Source organism: Ursus maritimus, unplaced genomic scaffold (genome assembly GCF_017311325.1).
Source record: "Ursus maritimus isolate PB19 unplaced genomic scaffold, ASM1731132v1 scaffold_15, whole genome shotgun sequence".
Taxonomy (NCBI): domain Eukaryota; kingdom Metazoa; phylum Chordata; class Mammalia; order Carnivora; family Ursidae; genus Ursus; species Ursus maritimus.
Window position 1 is genome coordinate 24,633,729 of NW_024423897.1, and position 18,797 is coordinate 24,652,525.

General features: G+C 44.1%; 1 long non-coding RNA gene across 1 annotated transcript; it reads right to left on the minus strand.

Annotated features, from left to right (window-relative positions):
• Positions 1 to 7,694: 7,694 nt before the first annotated feature.
• Positions 7,695 to 16,672, minus strand: LOC103664622. The gene is made up of 4 exons (XR_569101.2): positions 14,240 to 16,672; positions 8,540 to 8,660; positions 8,245 to 8,408; positions 7,695 to 8,148 (listed from the first exon to the last, which is right to left on the minus strand). It is a non-coding gene; the product is annotated as an uncharacterized LOC103664622 (long non-coding RNA).
• Between the last annotated feature and the right edge of the window lie 2,125 nt (positions 16,673 to 18,797).

The following is an 18,797-nucleotide window of genomic DNA, read 5'->3' on the forward strand; positions in this document are numbered from 1 at the left end:
GTGCCTTATAAATTCCAACTTGTGACTGAATACCCTCTAGATTTATTTAGATTCTCAACTTACTGTTGCCTGCCAGCCCGCACTGAAATCTGTGATGGTGATGAAAAAGACATGCCCCGGGAGGCACCCCTTTGGCCCCAAAGTCCTGGCACTGGCAGCAGTGGGGGTTATCTGTTGTGCTCAGCTGAAGTGTCATTGCTCAAGGCTCTTCAAGACAAAAGGTGCTGAGTTGCTGGGGAGGAATGTTTCTTCATCTTCACTCAGTAAGAAGCAGGACCTGAGCTTTTTTTGAAAATACTTTCCTGAACAAAAGCAAAGGTTTTTTTGTCCATACGATAATAGTCTCATAAATCGGATAGATATGTCAAGTACAGGGGGTGTGGACATTTTGCGTTTTGGTTCTGACCAGAAAAAACTAGTAATGGGAACAAAGACTGGAGAAAGGAAGTAGGCTAACCCTAGAAAGAACAGTGAAACAGCTCTCTTACCCTCTCCTGAATCGCTTTCTGCTCCCCAGGCATCCCCCCCTGCTCACTCCCAGGACCGCCAGACCTATGACTAATCACTAATGACCCGTAGCCTTGACCAACTTTCCTCTTCAAAACCAATTAATCCGGGGTCCCATCCCTTTAGAAAGTTGTTCTCTATCTTCGCAGCTACTCAATTGTCCTTAGAGTAAACACATAAACCAGGATTACAACATGGAAGTCACAGAGATATTTGAGACCAACTGACATGTTTGGTTTCACACTTGTATTGTGACTAACCCCATTTATGCTTTGAAAATACCTTTACACGTATTGTCCTATTCTCAGCCTGCTCTGAGCTTTCGCCACCAGGCTTCTATAACAAATGGGAATTGTGATTGCTGAAGCTAATCTCTGCTAATAGGTAAAATAATCAATAAGCTTCACTGAAATGTTTAAACTTTTGCTAAATGTTCCTAAGAAGCCATGCTAATTGGGAAGTGCCCATGGAGAAATGCTAAGAAATTTCAGCAAGAGGGAGACTCTCAGACCAGATGCAGGAACATGGAAGTAATAGTTCTGGTCTGATGATGTTCAAGTTTATGAACCCGCTTTCACAGATGGCTGGTTGAATTTAGGTGGCTTTAATTTGATCAATTCTAGAATTCAATTAATTTTCACAGAATGAAGATATAAACTAGTAGCTATGTTTTAAATTAATAAAGCCATGAATTATTGCTTTGATTACACATACCAGGAGGGACTAACGGATGTTTTGTCTGGATAAAGCAATATAAGAGGAAAAGTAAAAGGGTGGGGGGTCGGATGAGGTCTAATCTGGCTCAGTGTTTGAAGAGTCTTTCATTCTAAAAATGTTTTCAGAGTGTTTAAAGACAGAAATACACCTCTTCTTCTTCCTTCCTCTTTCTCCTCCTCTTCTTCTTTTTTAAATTTGTCTGTGGTTTTGGACAACTTACATTTGTAAGAACTATTACAAACTGTTATGTAGAAAAAGAAACCAAACCCAGATTGGCTAATGTATGAAGGAGTTTCCAGCTACATTTTCCTGCTCTTATATTGTTCCTGGCTTGGCAGACCTATGGAGCTCATTGGGAAGAAATCTCTTCATGTTCCTATTCCCATGTTCTCTCATAGACAAAGATCTTGGAAAGACAAGCCTCGGCAGGTGTCTGCTCTGCACACAAATGAGGCAGGTGACCCAATTTGAAGTGTGTGGCAAATGCCTCCCAGCAATACCCCTGGTATTAGGTTATCATCAAAAACAAAACAAACAAAAAGACCTCTAACTCAATATTTTTTTCATTAGGTTGAAACTCTGATCATCACAAAGCAGATGGCTTAAAGCAATAGAGTAGGAGTGGGATTATTTTATAGCATGATTTAAATTACTAATAAGCCAAGTCCTACGTCATGGAAGTCTCCAGAACATCACCATCCACTTGTTTGGGCTCTGATCAATTAACATGCCACAACGGTCTTATAAGGAAAAAAAAAAAAACCCCACAGCAGATGTTGGAAATCAGAAGGAATAACATTTAGACATGAGGACTGACAGTGTGTATATGAAATGAAAATAGACCCGAGAGGTTTCAGCTCAAGACCTGACTCTATTTACGACTCGTTTCCTCCCTGTGGACCTTGACTAAGCCGCTTAACTTCTCCAAGCCTCAGTTTCTTCATCTACAAAAGGAAAATAATATTGTGACTACTTCATTGGATTACTGTGAAGATTTCACATTATATACTTTGATTTAAAAAAAATACAGCTCCTTTGTTGTCAGAATGTAGAATGAATAATAGACACTAATAATAACAGACTAAGGCTTTAGTCTTCTTGTCTTTCTTTAAGATGTTTGCTTTAGATCACCTGACCTGAAAAATTATGTTTAACTTAATCTCCTTTCTGAAAGGAGAAAAGGTAAACAAGTCATGTGATTATTCAGGTTGCCTTTAGTTTAATGAGCTCCTAGATGATTTGGGAATGACTGGGACTAACTAACTGCTTCTTATCTGTGTTCTGCATTCATTTCCAGGGTATCCACTCTCTGAACTTGGGAAGAAGTCAGAGCCAGTGGAATTTCCTTATAAAGAGAATTGTATCTCTGATATTTAAGTTTTTAAAGTTAAGCACGACACCTATGCCAGCATCACAGCGGAGAAAGTCCTTAGGGGTAGATGAGGTCATGGCCCTCTCACCATCTACACATCTGATTTTATAAGTCAATATCTTGGGATGTCCTAAGCCCCAAACAGATGTGGAATAAGATATAATTTTAATAGAAGTTTCTTTTTTTGCATTTCCTAGTGTGTGACTTTCTGGTCAGACCAAGTTATCTGGGGACCAGAAATACATTTGATTAGTGTGGAGCACCTGTTCTAAAAGAAATGGGGAAGCAGCAACAAGAATCATAATCATCTTTTACAAGACTTACTTCCTTGAGTTTCATCAACATTTTCATATTTGTTAGCATCTGACATTAAAATCAAGAGATTTCAGGGGCTCTTGGGTGGTTCAGTTGATTAAGCGTCTGCCTTTGGCTCAGGTCATGATCTCAGGGTCTTGAGATCAAGCCCCATGTCAGGCTTTCTGCTCAGTGGGGAGTCTGCTTTTCTTTCTCTCTCTCTCAAATAAATAAATAAATAATCTTTTTTTAAAAAAAGAAAGAGATTTCACAACACAACTTGAGAGTCACATATATGTGACAGAAAAAGGCTTTCTCAAATCTTTTATCTCCCATTTAATGTAGCAAGAACCACACCTAGGGCACAATTAGGGATCAGACAAGCTTTTAGCCCATGTGGCTTGTTTGCTGGGTGGAAGGAGGATCTGCAGGAAGGAGGAAAAATTTATCCTTTTTTGGCTCCTGGTGACTATAGGAAGAAGGAAGACAAAGTAGGAGACAAAAACTGTCAGGCACGTGGGTCCAGAATTTCCTTTTCTGGGCTTTTATTTCACTTCCTGTTATGAATCTGTAAGATGCCTCTATGTAGTGGACCCCATGCTAAAAGGGGGCCGTGCAGCTGAGTTAAGAGGAGAGCATTCAGATAAGGATCGGGATTGCACTCTTGCTTCTACCCTGATTCTTGTATGGCACAAACACCAAAAAGAGAGCCAGGTGGTCATCCTTGGGGGCCCCAGAGCAAATGAGGAGATCTCATTGTAAAGGCTGGCGGCAATCTGAGTCGGGCTCTAGAAGGGCTTGACAGAGATCCAGAGAAGGCCACCCTGCAAAAACTGAGGGGATCTGAATAGACAAGAAGTGGCCACAGGACGCTGACTAAGCTGAGAAAAAATTCAGCAGCAGCACACCTCCGATTACATTTTCCATAGCCAAGGCCACCTAGGAGGTGGGAGGGTTTCAGGTAGCTCTGAGACGCTTTTATTCAAGTGTTTTTCCTCTTACACCCTAGACACCATCTTGGAGAAAGTCAAGTGAGTGTAAAAATGAGCAAGTATCCCAAAAGACTAAACATTGCCCAATGAGGCTATTTAAATATGGCAGTAGACAAAGGTTTAACTGGATTGATATTTGATTATCCCTTCCACCTACCCCAACCACCAAGCTAGGAATTCATCATGAGAAAGACCAGGTCCAGAAGTACATCTCTCTGCGTATCTGAGTTGTTACATAAGCAAATTCGCAAGCCTATCACATAATTTTCCTAAGCAATGCCACTCCTTGAGATACATCTACTGAGATCTTCCTATATGCCAAGCACTGTCCTAGGGACTACAGACTCAAGGAAGCAGTAGCGTAGTCCCTGCCTTTAAGAAGCCCACAGTTTAGTGGCTGAGCCTCCTCAGGTTATCAAAATGGTCTGTTACTTGTTACATTTCAGAAGTTTACCAACTTAATGAAAAGATGCTTATTTATTTTTCATGTAATAGTCTTGGTAGGTGTTCTGGTAGGGAGAGCCATTATCCTCTATAATTATTCAGGAACTCAGGCTAATAGCTGGGCTGCCATCTTCAACACGTGGATTCCAAAGCCATCTTGAGCATCAACTGCCCCATCAGCCAACAGTGGGAGGGTTTTACGGACCCGGCCTGGAAGTGGAGCAAATCACTGTGACTCACGTTGATTGGAGAGAACTTAGACCTAGGGACTCACGTAACGACAAGGGAGGCTGGGAGTTTAATCTGGTTATCTGTCCAGGTGGAGGGGGAGCTGGGATTTTGGAGGACAACCGGAGGCCTTCTCCACAGTTGGAAGCTTCTTTGACAATGCAGCAGCTGTACCGAATGCCTTGGTGACATTAAACTTATGCTTTTGTTGTGAACTACGGAGTGAGCCTCAAAGGATCTGTGGGCAGCCTTTAGGAGTGACTCAAGGTATGTTTTCCCTTCATTTCCAGCCACAAAGATTGGGTTTATTGTATTTGTTGGCAAGAACCTCCTTGAAGGTAGTCACATTTTATTGTCCAAAAAGAATGCGAGAATAACCTTTTAGAGGAGTTTAGGATTCTAGAAAGAGAAGCATCCAGGTTTGTGTTGGGACCCGTCGTACCCCCAGAATTAGGCTGTAGGCAGGTCTTTTTGTATTTTGCCCCAACGGAGGGGCAATCAAGCTCTCTTGTCGCAGAAAGCATTTAGGATGAGGCCTGCCTGGGCTCCTTGTATTCAGAGAGTAAGGTTTCGGAACAGAACTCTTTTCTGTTTAAATGCTTTACTGTCTTTAAAAAAGCTAAAAGTCTCATGAAACTTGGCCTTGTCTGGCCTGGCGCTACTGTTTTCTCTCCAACCTCCTCACAGACCACATCTCTCCTTGACCTCAGCCTCCCTGCATTCCCATCTAGTTACGTTGACCTTCTTGTAGTTCCTGGAACCATTAACCCTGCGGCTTCCCACCTTGCAGTGCGTTGTGCCCGGGGCGTGACTCCACCATCCGGGCTGACATCTGTGCTGACAGAGTCAGCTCCTGCTAACTCGCCAGCTCCCACACACAGGAGGGTGGCTGACTCCTCCCCAGGCTGGACCAGGTACGCATTCCCTACAGTACAGTATGAGAAACCTTTCCGCCATCGCATTGAGCCCAGTGGTCATTTTATACCTAGTCACACAACTATTTGATTGACACCCATATTCTGGTCCAGACCATAAGATCTATGAAGCAAGAGACGATGTCATTTTCTCTCTTTCTGCTTTTTTGTTCTCACCATTTGCATCCTGGACCATGCTATCTTGTTTGCGTTTTCTCTTTCCTCTCTGACACATAGTAGGTGCTCAATGAATTCTCACTTCATGAAGGCATGAGCAAACAAACTATAACAGCAACGACAAATACCACAGCACAGGCTTTACAGCTTTCAAAACCCTTCACACAGCTTATCTCACCGGACAAGCAAGCAGGATGGGGCAAGAGGATGCTAGGTTACATTCTCAGGATTCAGCTCCGAAGGCCTCAAGTAGAATCTGCTATCAGAAGGGCAGGATTTAGGGGCGCCTGGGTGGCTCAGTCATTAAGCGTCTGCCTTCGGCTCAGGGCGTGATCCCGGAGTTCTGGGATCGAGCCCCACGACAGGCTTTTCCGCTGGGAGCCTGCTTCTTCCTCTCCCACTCCCCCTGCTTGTGTTCCCCCTCTCGCTGGCTGTCTCTCTCTCTGTCAAATAAACAAATAAAATCGTTAAAAAAAAAAAAAAAGAAGGGCAGGATTTAAACAAGACTTTGGGGCCAGGTTACAGTGTGGGATTTGATGCATGGAACCTGTGAGATGCTTCCTGGGAAGCGTGACCTTGGGAATGGGTTTAATATACATAATCATATACATTTTTATGAACTCTGCACAAAATAGGAGTTAAGAAGGAAAATGGCTGGAAAAGTGCCAAAGGGGACATACGTGGGAAGTTTGTTAAAAAAAAAAAAGCGATAGGAGAGAATAAGTAGCTAAAATAAGCTGATGAGTGGATAGGGAGGAAATCATATTCAGTGGTGAAATAGATAACATAACGGCTAGAAAGAAAACAGGAAGGATAATATTGAAGACAAGTTGCCAAGAAAAAGTGCTAACTGCAGAAGGTCAGAGAGTCATTCTGAAGAAAGGGGTTAAAAGAGCAAAGATAATGACAATACCTTCCACATCACCATTCTTGAGTAGAGTTCGATTTGTGGGTGTACTTAGGCGGTTGGGTGAAAGACAAAAAGACAGCCCTCAATGTGTCCTCTTGCCTTATTTCAACTTGACATCCATCTTTATCATTAAGGAGGCAGGAACATGGAAAACCACTTAAGCAGAGTAAAGATAGAGACTCGAAGGTGGGAAGGAATTAGGTCACAGGACCCCTCAACCTTCCTTTCTTGGGTCTCAGAGTAAAGCTGGTCTTTGGCAATGTTAACCCTCTCCTCTCTCCTTCCCCATCCTTGTGCATTCCATTCAACAACCTCCCGTGTGTCTCTGGAGCCCATTGAGAGAAGAAATCAAGCGGTCGAGTGGCAGCTTTGGACTCCATATTCCCCACTTGGAGAAAAATAATTCTTTCTTTGCTCCTGCCCTTCCTCTCCTTCCCGTCTTTATCTTAACTCTATATCCTTACACTCACTAACTCCCCATCTCATTTCTCATTCACTCCTTCCACCAAAACTGTTCTTTGTCGTTCCAAAATATTTGGCTTGAAGTCTTTTATTGCATCTAGCACTTTCTGCATGTATTATCACTGTGTGCTCTACGTTTTATCTATTGTGTGTATGATAGATTCTGGGATTTCCCAAGGCACAGATCCTTACCTCTGGGGATGTAACGTGCTCCTTCCTCAGTCTCCAAGGCATGCCTTGGGTATAGTGGGGTATCAATAAATATTTATTGACCAGAATTGCTAAAATTTAGGGGACTATACCTCCTTTACTCCTTCCCTCTCAAATACGTCACAGAAAGGAAAAAATTCCTTTATTTGGTATACTTTTCTAAGGATTTTATAGAAAATCAAAACACATACAGTATCCAATTCATGAGATCATTAAGGAAGCATGCGTCAAAAATTTGGAGAAGATTAGAAAAAGGAAGCAAGCTGAAATAGAATGTACTTTTTTTTCTATTTCATTTTTTGAATTTGATTTTTATGGGAATATTTCTAGATTTAAAAAGTATACCATATGTGTGTGTATATATATATACACACACACATATACACACATGTTATATATATGTTATATATAAATACATGTTACATAAGATTCATATAAATATATATATAACCTGAGGCCAGGGACAGTTTTTGGAAGCCATACTGTGATTCTTTAAAACTCAGACCTAGTTCCTGCTTTCTCTATGGAGATGGAGAAGATAAATTCCGTCAGCTGGGGGATCATGATGCCACCACTTTGGGAACTTTGGGTCTGGCTCTCTGCCCTTGGTAGATACCCACCATCTGCTGTTAGCCGACTGGAGACTCGCGAAGTACACATACCCACAGACGTGCAATACACATTTTCACCTGGACTTTCCATATCTTTATTACTGGAGCCCAGAAAGGCACGTTTGAGATCTGGCTCTGGCTTGACTCCATTAGGTAGGCCCTTCGCTCTTGGCAGCGCATCTCATTTGCAAGAAGATCTTAGAGAAGGCTCTGGAAGCCACCAGGGGTCAGCGTCTAGGGCGCTTTCACTCATCTGTCAGTCAATCAGCAAACCAACAAATCTCTACGATGCGCTGCATACGTGGCACTGCTGTGGGCAGTGGAGATACGAGGGGGATCCCCAGTCCAGGTGGCCTCCAAGCGGGGGTCTCCCTCCCTCTCCCCCCACCCCAACCGCCCCTCATACCAGGTTTCAGAGGGTTCCCAGCACTTTCCCTTCTTCTTCTCTCCTGCTCACCCCGGCCAGGTGGTGTCGGATCCAGCCCAAGCACAGCTTCGTTTTAAAGCTAAAGTAGTAAGGACCCTCGGAGTATCAAGCTCACAACGAAACGCACTCTGATGACCTAGGAGCTTGACAAAACGTGGGTGCATTTTAGGTTGTGGAGGGAACCGAAGAAGAAGAAGAAGAAGAGACAAGGAAATGATTTACCATTTGTTGGGACAAAGGGAAAATTAAAATGAAGAGGGTCACCCAGGCTCACCGTGTTTTCCATTTCCTTGAGTGAAAGTGCGCAAGGCTTGATGGGATAGCGAGAGCACCAGCTTGGGCTGCACTCATTCATTCCTCCAACACGTTTTCACGTCTCTGCCCTCCCGCCAGGCCTCAGAAATATAAGAGTCAACAAGACAGCCCGTTAGGACACCAAAACCTTGACCTGCCTCTTGGCAAATGAATCTCATGGTCCTGAGAAGACATTTCACCTCTCAACGTCCCCATCTCTAAACTGCAACTGAGGGACACGTGAGTGGCTCAGTCAGTTGAGCAACCCACCAACCGGCTCTTGGTTTTGGCTCAGGTCGTGATCTCAGGGTTCTGGGTGAGCCCCGAGTCACTCTCAGTGCAGAGTGCGCTTGAGATTCTCTCCCTCCGCTCCTCCCCCCACTCGTGCTCTCCTGCACACACTCTCTCTAAAATAAACAAATAAATCTTAAAAATAAAACAAAATTAAACCAAATTAAATTAAATGAAATTAAATTAATGTGACTGAGACCAGAGGGCGGCCGGCATTCTCTAGCTTTCTTCTAGCTCTCTCACCCCGGACCTCTAAGAACAGAGACAAACTCTCGTCATGGAAATGGAGTTCCGGGTGCTCCCTCCCCTTCCACAAGGGCTGGGAGGCTGCCCCCTGGGGGCCAGTGTCCTCCAGACACAGCTCCCTAGGATCTAGGGGAGAGACAAGGGTCCTCCAACAGGAGTTCCCAGGCAGCGCACTCCTCTGGGCTGCGTCTGACGAGCGGGCCTCCGGCCCCTCTGCGCACGGGTGCTCTGTGCTGACTCTCGCATGGCCGTCGGCACAGCAACCGCCTTCCTCTGCGCTCTGCGTGCTTCAGGCTTGGCAGCCAATGAAAAGAGCCGTTCTGAGACCGGATGAGAAGGGAAGGGCAGTGCTTGGTGCAAATCGTGGGCAGCAGGAGCTCCCAGCGCGGGCCTAGTCCACGCTTGCTGCAGAAGCTGCTCCCCCCTCCCGAGGCTAAGGCTCCCGCAGGCCGGCCTGGCCAGCCGGGCTTGTCCCACGTCCTGACGCAGGCCGCTGGCCCGGCGCCTGGAAGATCCTGCCGTCTTGGCTGTGCAGGACCTAACTGCGCCTGTAGAAGTGTTCTTGGTCTCCTTGCACATCGGCAGGGAGAAGCCAACTTCCAAACCCAGGATCCTTCACCTCTTTTGTGTGCTTCAGCCGTCTGGTGAAGCCTATGGACCCCTTCTCAGAAAAATGTTTTTAAATGCAAAAAATTAAGCTGCATACATAGGAATATGAAGGACACCAGTTAGACTGAAATTCAATTACCAAAATATTTTAATTCATTTGATAAATATATATGCTTCTTTATATTCTCTTTGTATAAATACATATAAAAACAAGTTCTGTACTTTCAGAATAGTGATAGCATATTGATTCCCTCTGTAATAATAATATAACAGTAACTATGATTTCTATTCATGACAAAATCCCAGGTACTACTAACACTACTGTGTTTTCTACCCACTGTATTAGTTATCTATTGCTGCATAACACAGTGTAGCAACTTCAAAATAACAAACACCATAGCACTCAGTTTTTGAGGGTTGGGAATCCAGGAACCAGTTCTGGGTGCCTCCACTCAGAGCCACGAGGCTGCAGTCAAGCTATAGGCTGGGGCTCAATCTCTGAAGTCTGGGGAATCCACTTCTAAGCTCACTCACTAGGCTGTTGGTGGATCTCGGTTCCTGGCTGTGTCTTGGCTGAACACCTTAGTTCCTGTCACGTGTCCTTAAGACATTGCAGCCAGCTTCTGTCAGCATGAATGATGGAGAAAGAGAGCAGGAGCCTGGGGCAGAAGCTGCAGTCTTTTATAGCCTCATCTCAGAAGGGGCATATTGTCACCTCCACATCTTATTGGTCGCACAGACCAACCCTGGTAAAATGGTGGGGGCCACAGTGCACGTGGCTGTTGACATCAAGAGTAGGGTCATTGGGGTTGTCTGGGAGGGGGCTGCCACACAGACACTAATAATGAAAGTTTATGCTAACTTTCAGTTAAAGCTTAGTAAGACTAGAGATACAAATTTTTCTCTATGTTCGATGCACAGACTCCAGGTTAACAACCCCTGATAGATGGAGAGCATCTTTGTTTCTAGATATTTTTTGAGTTCAAAGAAAAGTACAGTGAGATCATCAAAATCACAGACCACCCTCTTAAAAACAAAGCTCTGGGGTCTATGTGCAGGCCTGATTGACTTTCCTTTCGCTTGTTGAGCTCAGGGTGGCTGGCACTCTTGGCCTTGCACAGAGCCTGACGTATGGAGATGGCATATGTTCACTGAATAAAGAGATCTTTATGTGAGTAACACATTTTGATTCCAAATGCATTGAAGTCAAGAAGAGCCTTGGAGACCATCTAGTTGATGACTTTTATGGGAGAATATACCAGCTTTGCTCCTGCCTGGAGACCTTCAAATGCTCTGCTCCCTTTGCCTGGAATGCTCTTCCTCCAGATATGGCTCCCCCTCTTACTTGCCACATGTCTTTATTTAAACGTCACTTTGTCAGTGAGGCCTCCATTGGCTACTCTACCTCTGCGAGGCAGCTTCTCAATGGCCCCCAAGATACCCATTCATTGGTCTTCATGCCCTTGTATAATTCCTGCCTCTTAAGTGTGGACCGGACTTAATGACTCACTTTTAAGGAACAGAATCCAGTAAGAGGGATGGGATGTCACTTCTCAGATCGAGTCACAAATGATCTGTCTGTGGCTTTCTTGAATCCCCCACCCTGCTCTCTCACTTGCTAACTCTGATGGAAGCCAGCTGCCATATTATGAGCTGCCTATGGAGAAACCGATGTGGTAAGGACCGGGGGCAAGCTTCTGGCCATGAGCCAAGAAGGGGCTAAGGCCTTATTGAAACTGAATAAGAAACCAAATCTTTCTGCAAGAAACCGAATCTTTGCTCACAACCACAGGAATGATCTTGGAAGTGGATCCTCCCTATTCAAGTCCTGAGCTGTTTGCAGCCTTACCAATACCTTGGTTCCAGCCTTGAGACTGTGAGCTGGACGACACGGATAAGCCACAGAAACTGTGAAACAATATATGCTTATTGTTTTAAGCCACTAATGTTTGAGGCAATTTGTTATTCAGCGATAGATAATTAAGACACCATCAGAAATTGTAACATGTCGCTCAGACCTTGCCCTCTGTTTCTCCTTACCATTTTCACTATAAAATGTGTGTGTCATCTGTCTCCCCCACTAAAATGTGAGTCTTGTGAGGGCTGGTATTTTTGGCTTGACTGGTGCCTAAAACAGTGTGTGGCACATATTTGGCCCTTAAAAAATACTTGTTGAATGAACAAAGGGGAAAGAAAGGGAAGATACAATGGAGCATACCCAGAGGCAAGACAGTATCTGAGAAAACAACCCCTGGATAAGTTAACTATACATGCTACTTATGTCTCTCCACTAGAGTGATATTTCTCTCAATATCCCATCCACATCTCCAGTACTGCCCTTGACCTGGGCAGGCAGGGCCCCTGGTCAGCCTCCACACCTCAGTGGGCATCTTGTCTTGAAATGACTTCCTCAAATTTGTCCAAGTCCTCTTAGGGTAGCTGGGACTGGCCTGGGCCAGCAGTGCCTCTGGTAGGTTGTCCCAAGCCTAGACTGGGTCCTAGGCACCCCAGAGTCTCAGTCCTCCCCTACCCACAAAGACAACCCCCTGCACAATTTAAGGGTGGTCTTGTCCCTCCCCACTTAAAATCACAATTAGAGTGAAACACTGTTAGTTGTTAGAATGTGTATTCCAGGGAAATAATAATAATAGAGCATGTTATAGATTAAAGGAGACCTATTAACATAAACTTTGGTTGAATCCTGGTTTAAAAAAAAAAAAGAGCTACAAAGACATTCTAGGGACAAGGGGGGATCTGAATATGCATTGGCTATTAATAATCTTAAGGGAATTGTTAATTTCTGTAAGTTTGGTAACAAAGTATGGTTATGTTGGAGTATGTTCTCAATCTTAGGAGATGAATGCTGAAATATTTAGGGGTGAAGTGTCAAGACATTTTAACTTACTTTTAAGTGGTTCAGCAAAAACAAGTTTTAAGTTAATTATACACACACACAAACATGCACATTTGTGTTACATATATACAGAAACAAATACAGAAAAAATGTTAACAGCTATGCAATAGAGGCAGTAGGTGTATACATGCTTATTATATGATCCTTTCCATTGGTATATGTGTTTCAAAAGGATCATCATAAAAATCTCTAAATGAGTATCTCTTCATTTCCAAACAGAAAACTGGGCCTCAGAGATACAAAGGGAGCTGCTTGCTCATGGCAGACCAGCTCTTCAGTGGAGGTGAGAAGCTCGCTGTTCAGAATCGGGTTGAGTTTTGTTTCCAACACATCCGGGACATCCTTCCTTCCATTTTCCCAGGCCTGAAACAAAGGCTTCATCAAACTGATGAGTCGGGAAAGCTGCAAGGGGCAGACGCCTCTGTCCCCAGGGCAATAGGAGTCAGGAATTTTTATCAATTTCAAACAGACTCACAGTTGATTGGTTTTCCTGGAGCCAATATGCTTGTCATCGTGAATGGGCCCTGTGTGATTTATGCCACTTAACAAAAACAACAAAAGGATGTTTCTTCTGTTTTTATTATCTAGGCCTTTAGACGTGATAGAGATAAGCCTTCGACAGGAATGCAGTTCACATACTTAAGGCCTCTGCCAAAAGGTGACTTCACCTCTGCCACTTTTTTAACCTCCTGTCCTTTCCTGTTGTGTTCTTATCTTCCAGTCATCCAAGCCCTGATGGAGCACAGGCTCTGGTTCCAAGCAGCGTGGGTTCAAAAGTCAGCTCGAACACTCATTGGTTGTGCAACCTTGAATATGGATCTTAACCTCTCTGTGCCTCAGTTTCATCACTTGGAAAATGGACACAAGGACAGTGTGGCAAGCAGAATAATGATCCCCATGGGGCACCTGGGTAGCGCAGTCGTTAAAGCGTCTGCCTTCCGCTCAGGGCGTGATCCTGGCGATCTGGGATCGAGTCCCACATCAGGCTCTTCCGCTATGAGCCTGCTTCTTCCTCTCCCACTCCCCCTGCTGTGTTCCCTCTCTCGCTGGCTGTCTCTCTGGCACATAAATAAATAAAATCTTTAAAAAAAAAAAAAAAAGAATAATGATCCCCAAGGATGTCCACACCATAACCGCCAGAACCTGTGAAGGTGCTCCCTCACCTGGAAAATGGACTTTGTGTGATTACGGCTACAGACCTCTTGGTGAAAGATTAAATTATCTGGATGGACCCTATCTAATCATTTCCATCACTAAAAAATGAAAGAACCTTTCCCAGAGGTGGTCAAAGAGAAAGACGTTATGATAGAAGAAAGGCTTGCTGGGAAGTTGAGGAAAAGGCCCAAAGACTGAAAATCGGCTTCCTCTGACTAGAAGAGATAGGTGACTAGGTATCCCCACAAAGTGCTGAGGAAGAACGTCACAAACCTCAGAATTTTCCAGTAGCCACATTTTTTTAAAAGTAAGAAGAAAAAGACAAACAGAGCTTTAACAATATATTTAACCCAATGCATACAAAATTTTGTCAGTTTAGTACATGATCAGTATAAAAATTGCTACTGAGATATTTTACCTTTTTTTGTACTAAGTCTTTGAAATTAATGAGTATTTTACACTTACCACTGACTTTGATTTGGACAACCCACATGTCACGTGCTCCGTAGCCACATGAGACCGGCGGCTACTGTAGTGAACAGTGAAGCCTACAGAGCGTACGACAGAGCCTCTGGACGGAAGGACAGCAGGCAGAGCTGCAAGTTAAGACACTTTCCTGTAAAATGGGGGTTAAGTAGAAGCTTGAATCCTGAAAGCTGAAACTTGCTTCTCTATCACACTATTCCCCACAGCCTCCTTCCTCCCACTTGGCTTTCAAAACTCAGACAGCGAAGTTTACAGCAGGAAGGCAGTTTCCAAACAAGGGCACACAGCCAAGAATCACCAGACATTTGAGGAAAGTGTTTAGTGTGAAATATAGAGAACAAACAATGTTGGGAGATAATTCTTTATGAGTCTCTCACATTTCTGGATATTTCTCAAGTCCAGGCCCTGTGCTTTTGCTCCAGGCTATCTTTTCAAAGATGTATAAATGGCAAAATGCCTTGAAAGATAGAGATAATGTTTCCCTCCCAGCAGAGGGCACGTTTGTTTTCTGTCCAGTACACTCCCAAGCAAAAGTCAGAAAGACTGCCTATGTGTTATAAGAGATTAGGGCTCCCTAAGCTCGGGGTTACTCTCCCATAACCCATTGTGTATGCAAGCATCACCCGGCCTTCTTTGTGTTGCCCTGTGGGAAATTATGCTCTGGAAACTGTGCAAATGCTGATACACAGCTATGATTATTTCAGTGGAAGTTAAAGGACAACAGAGAATTGCCTTTAAAATTGGGAGAGATCACTATTCAGCCAAACACTCAGCTTAGTGTGAAAGTAGAATAAAAATATTATCAAATATCCAAAGTCTCAGAAAGAGAGGAGTAAATAAAGTTTGTGCAATATGGGAAAGAGAGATTCTCAAGATGACAATTATGTACTTGGGGTAGAGAAAACCAGGCCAGGACAGAACACATCAGAACGTTCCATCCGGAGAATATGCCCTCAAAAGGTTGAAATTGATAGAATATCTGATATATTTGAAAATACTGAGAGAACACTTCAACTCCTGGGGGGGGGGGTTGGAGCTGAATTAATGATTGGCACATAGAAAATTAAGCAAATGATAAAACAAGGCAATCACTAACTTCCAGGAAAATTAAAAAATAAACGTGCAACACAGGAAAAGAGTATACAACCTGGCTCAGTGATGAAGATCAACATTTACATAGTTGTAACCATGTAAACGCTGATTATTGACGTGTTCTACATGATAGTATAACTCTTTTGAGAGAATAACAGGATGGGAAGTGGGCTTCAGGAGGTGGAGGAATGCTACGAAAAACAAGTTAAATCCTGGGTCTTTTTTTAGTTTTAACCATTATGAAGAAGTAACAATATAAGAGTGTTCCTCAGAAATATGAAAGTAAATATCCAAAGAAAGAGCTAAAATTGTTGCATGTCATTTCCTCTGGGGAACTAGCATGGCCTGGGCATGGAGAAGACTCTTGGCTTTGATAATTAGCCTTGTGGACTGTTAAACTAATATGTACCTGTACAGTTTCCATAGAATAAATACTAAATAACAACAACAAAAAGAAGATGCAATGTGATCTTACATTGTGTATTGTCCCCTTTCTGCTGCCAGGGCTGGTGGACAGGTGGCATAAATGGAGTGGTCATCTGCAGGGAGCCTGGTGGGTCCTATGGAAGCTTCCCCCAAGAACCTCAGGGCGGCAGTGGCAGCAGCCCGGCAAAGAAGTCTCGTCAAAGTGGCACCGTGGCTATGAATAAAGCATTCAGGGCATTCACCTTCCAGGAGAGTCCCACAAGGAAGGGGAGAGAAGAACACAGAGGAGGGCTTTGTCTGAGTGAAGGGACGGTTCACTGGCAGAAACTGCCCTGAGATTGACTCCCCATTGCCCTAGGTCCTAAGATCCTGGGAAACAAAAGGTCAGTCTGTTTTCTCTTCTCAACTTTTAAAAACCAGGGTCCTGTGGTCAGAATGTTTGCTTCCCCTCCTTCTCCCCAGATTCAAATATTGAAACTTAAGCCAAGAGGGTGATGATATTAGGAGGTGGAACCACTGGGAGGTGATTAGGTCATGAGAGCAGAGCCTTCATTAATGGGATTAGTGCCCTTATAAAAGAAACCCAAGAGGGCTCCCTTGCCCCTTCTGCCATGTGAAGTTACAACAGAAAATATCCTAAAAACAAAAAACAAAAGCGGCCATCTAGGAAGCAGGCTTTCACCAGACATCGCATGTGATGGCATCTTGATCTTGGACTTCTCAGCCTCCAGAACTGCGAGAAATAAATGTGTGTTGTTTATAAGTCACCCAGTTTATGGTATTTTTATTGTAGAAGCCTGAACAGATGCAAGGTGTTTATCATAGGAATTGGAAACAAAGTTACATGCCTATAATATTGGTGCTGTGAGATCTTACCTTTTTCCCCAGCATGTGAGCTGGTTGTCATAGCCCCACTCAACCACAGGCCTAGGGAAAGTTCTATCAGATGCTCAGCAAACAGAATGCCTTATCCTGGATCCAGATGTAGCTTCTGTTACGATCGGTTCACAAGAGAGAGACAAATCATCACAATGCAGGTCGGTTTAGGATCAGTGCCATGTAAGCACTCCTAATAACTACAGGCACCAAGGAGCAAAACTTCATTCCTTGTTGCATTATTCAGAGAACGCCTCGTGGCTGAGGCAAATGCAAGGTTTCTACAGGCAAGAATGGTGGGAAAAGGGCATTCCAGTGGGAAGAGCTCAAATAAAGATACGGGGATTTGGAAATGAAAAATCCAACTCAAGTGCCAACCATGTGCTATTGTCAATATCAGCCTCACCTGGTCCTAACGACCACTTCCCCCTTCTGTACCTATGTCGGCGTCACAGGTTCGTCTGTGGCAGAGCCAAGTTTCTATCCCAGGTCTGTCTGATGCAAAACCTGTGCTTTCCCCACCATTCTGTGCTACCTCTTATGTAGACAGAAGGAAACACAAGCCTATTTAGAAAGGAACTTCAGGTTTCCCCCAAGCCAGACCAGGTAAAACTCAAGTGCAAGTAGTTTATTTAGAAGTTAATTCTGGGGTGCGGGTGGGGCGCCTGGATGGCTCAGTCAGTTAAGCATCGGACTCCTAATTTGGGCTCAGGTCATGATCTCAGTGTTGTGAGACCGAGCCCTGCATTGAGCCCCGCGTCCAACCCTGCGTCAAGCTCTGCCCTGGGTGTGAATCCAGCTTAAGATTCTCTCTCTCTCTTTCTCCCTCCCTCTGCCTCTCCCCATTCCCCTCTCTTTTTCCCTCAAAAAAAAAAAAAAAAAAAAAAAAGTTGATTCCAGGGAATTTTGGTAAGGGAATGGGGAAATGAGACAGGGAAGAAAAGAAAACCAACAAACTGTTCATTATTGAACAAGTTTATGCTATGGGTAACCAGAGCTGAATCCCACTGGTGCATCCTGGGATCCAGTGCAGAAGCAAAGCTGCAACATTGCACATCTCCGGGAGACTAGAGAAGAAGCCAGAAGGAAGCGTGTAACAGTTTTGAAAAATTTTATTCAGTTTGCAATGGAAAGCCTTTGAAAGTTTTAGAGCTAAGAAATGACATAATCAAAGCAGAACTTAAGGAAGGGGAATCTGGCACTCTTCTGCTCAGAAAATGTTTACCAATCTGAATCAAGAAGTGCTACATTTCTAGCGAGCATGGGGGGGGGGGAAGTAAAAGATTGACATTGCTATAGAACATTGTAAGTTACCTCATTGCTCATGAAGAACAGGTGCTGAATATCAGCAGCTTTCCACCAACTTTTGACTCCTGGTCTGCGGGTGCAAAGTGATAACACTTGCCAGAAGACAGAGATTGGCTCCTAGTATGAGCCAGCCTCCCTGAACTGCCAAGACCAAGAAAGAGGCAACAAGGAGCAGGCACCGGATCCTGGGAGGGTTCCGTCTGTTGTGTCTCACAATCATCCATTTCCCCCACGTTGCGAACCTGCAAGAGGGGAACACAGGAGATGACACCTCTGTAAATATCAGGGATAGAATAATGAATGGACTCCGAGGTGGACAGAATCTACGTGGGGGGTACTTGACCTTATTACATCACCTCACCACAGACAATAAACTCAGGACCCTGTGATGAACTACAGGTCCCCAAGCCCTTGTCCACAGTTCAGAAAATCCTAAAATTCTAAAAGCTGATGTGCTTTCATAAGTGTGGGACAAACTCATTTAGCATCAAAACCTGACCTTGCTGTTCAGTTCAAGCATAGCCTTCCTTTTTTACCCCACTTTGGGTGAGTATTTATTCACTTCGCTCCAGAGAAATTTGCTACTCTCAATTCCAAAGTACATTTGACTTCAAGGAAATTGTATAAAAGATTGTGGATCTGGAGTTAAAAAATTGTCCCTTGCCTCTTCAGTTGAGCTCATCACCACATCTCCATGAGAGAGAGCCGATTCTGCCTGTGGGCACCCGCGCAGGGCTCAGAGAGTCAGGCACAGAGAATGCTCAGCAGGAGCTGGAGCACAAGAACATTCCCTGAGTCCCATGACTGGGAATGCTCAAGCCTCTGGTAGTACAGG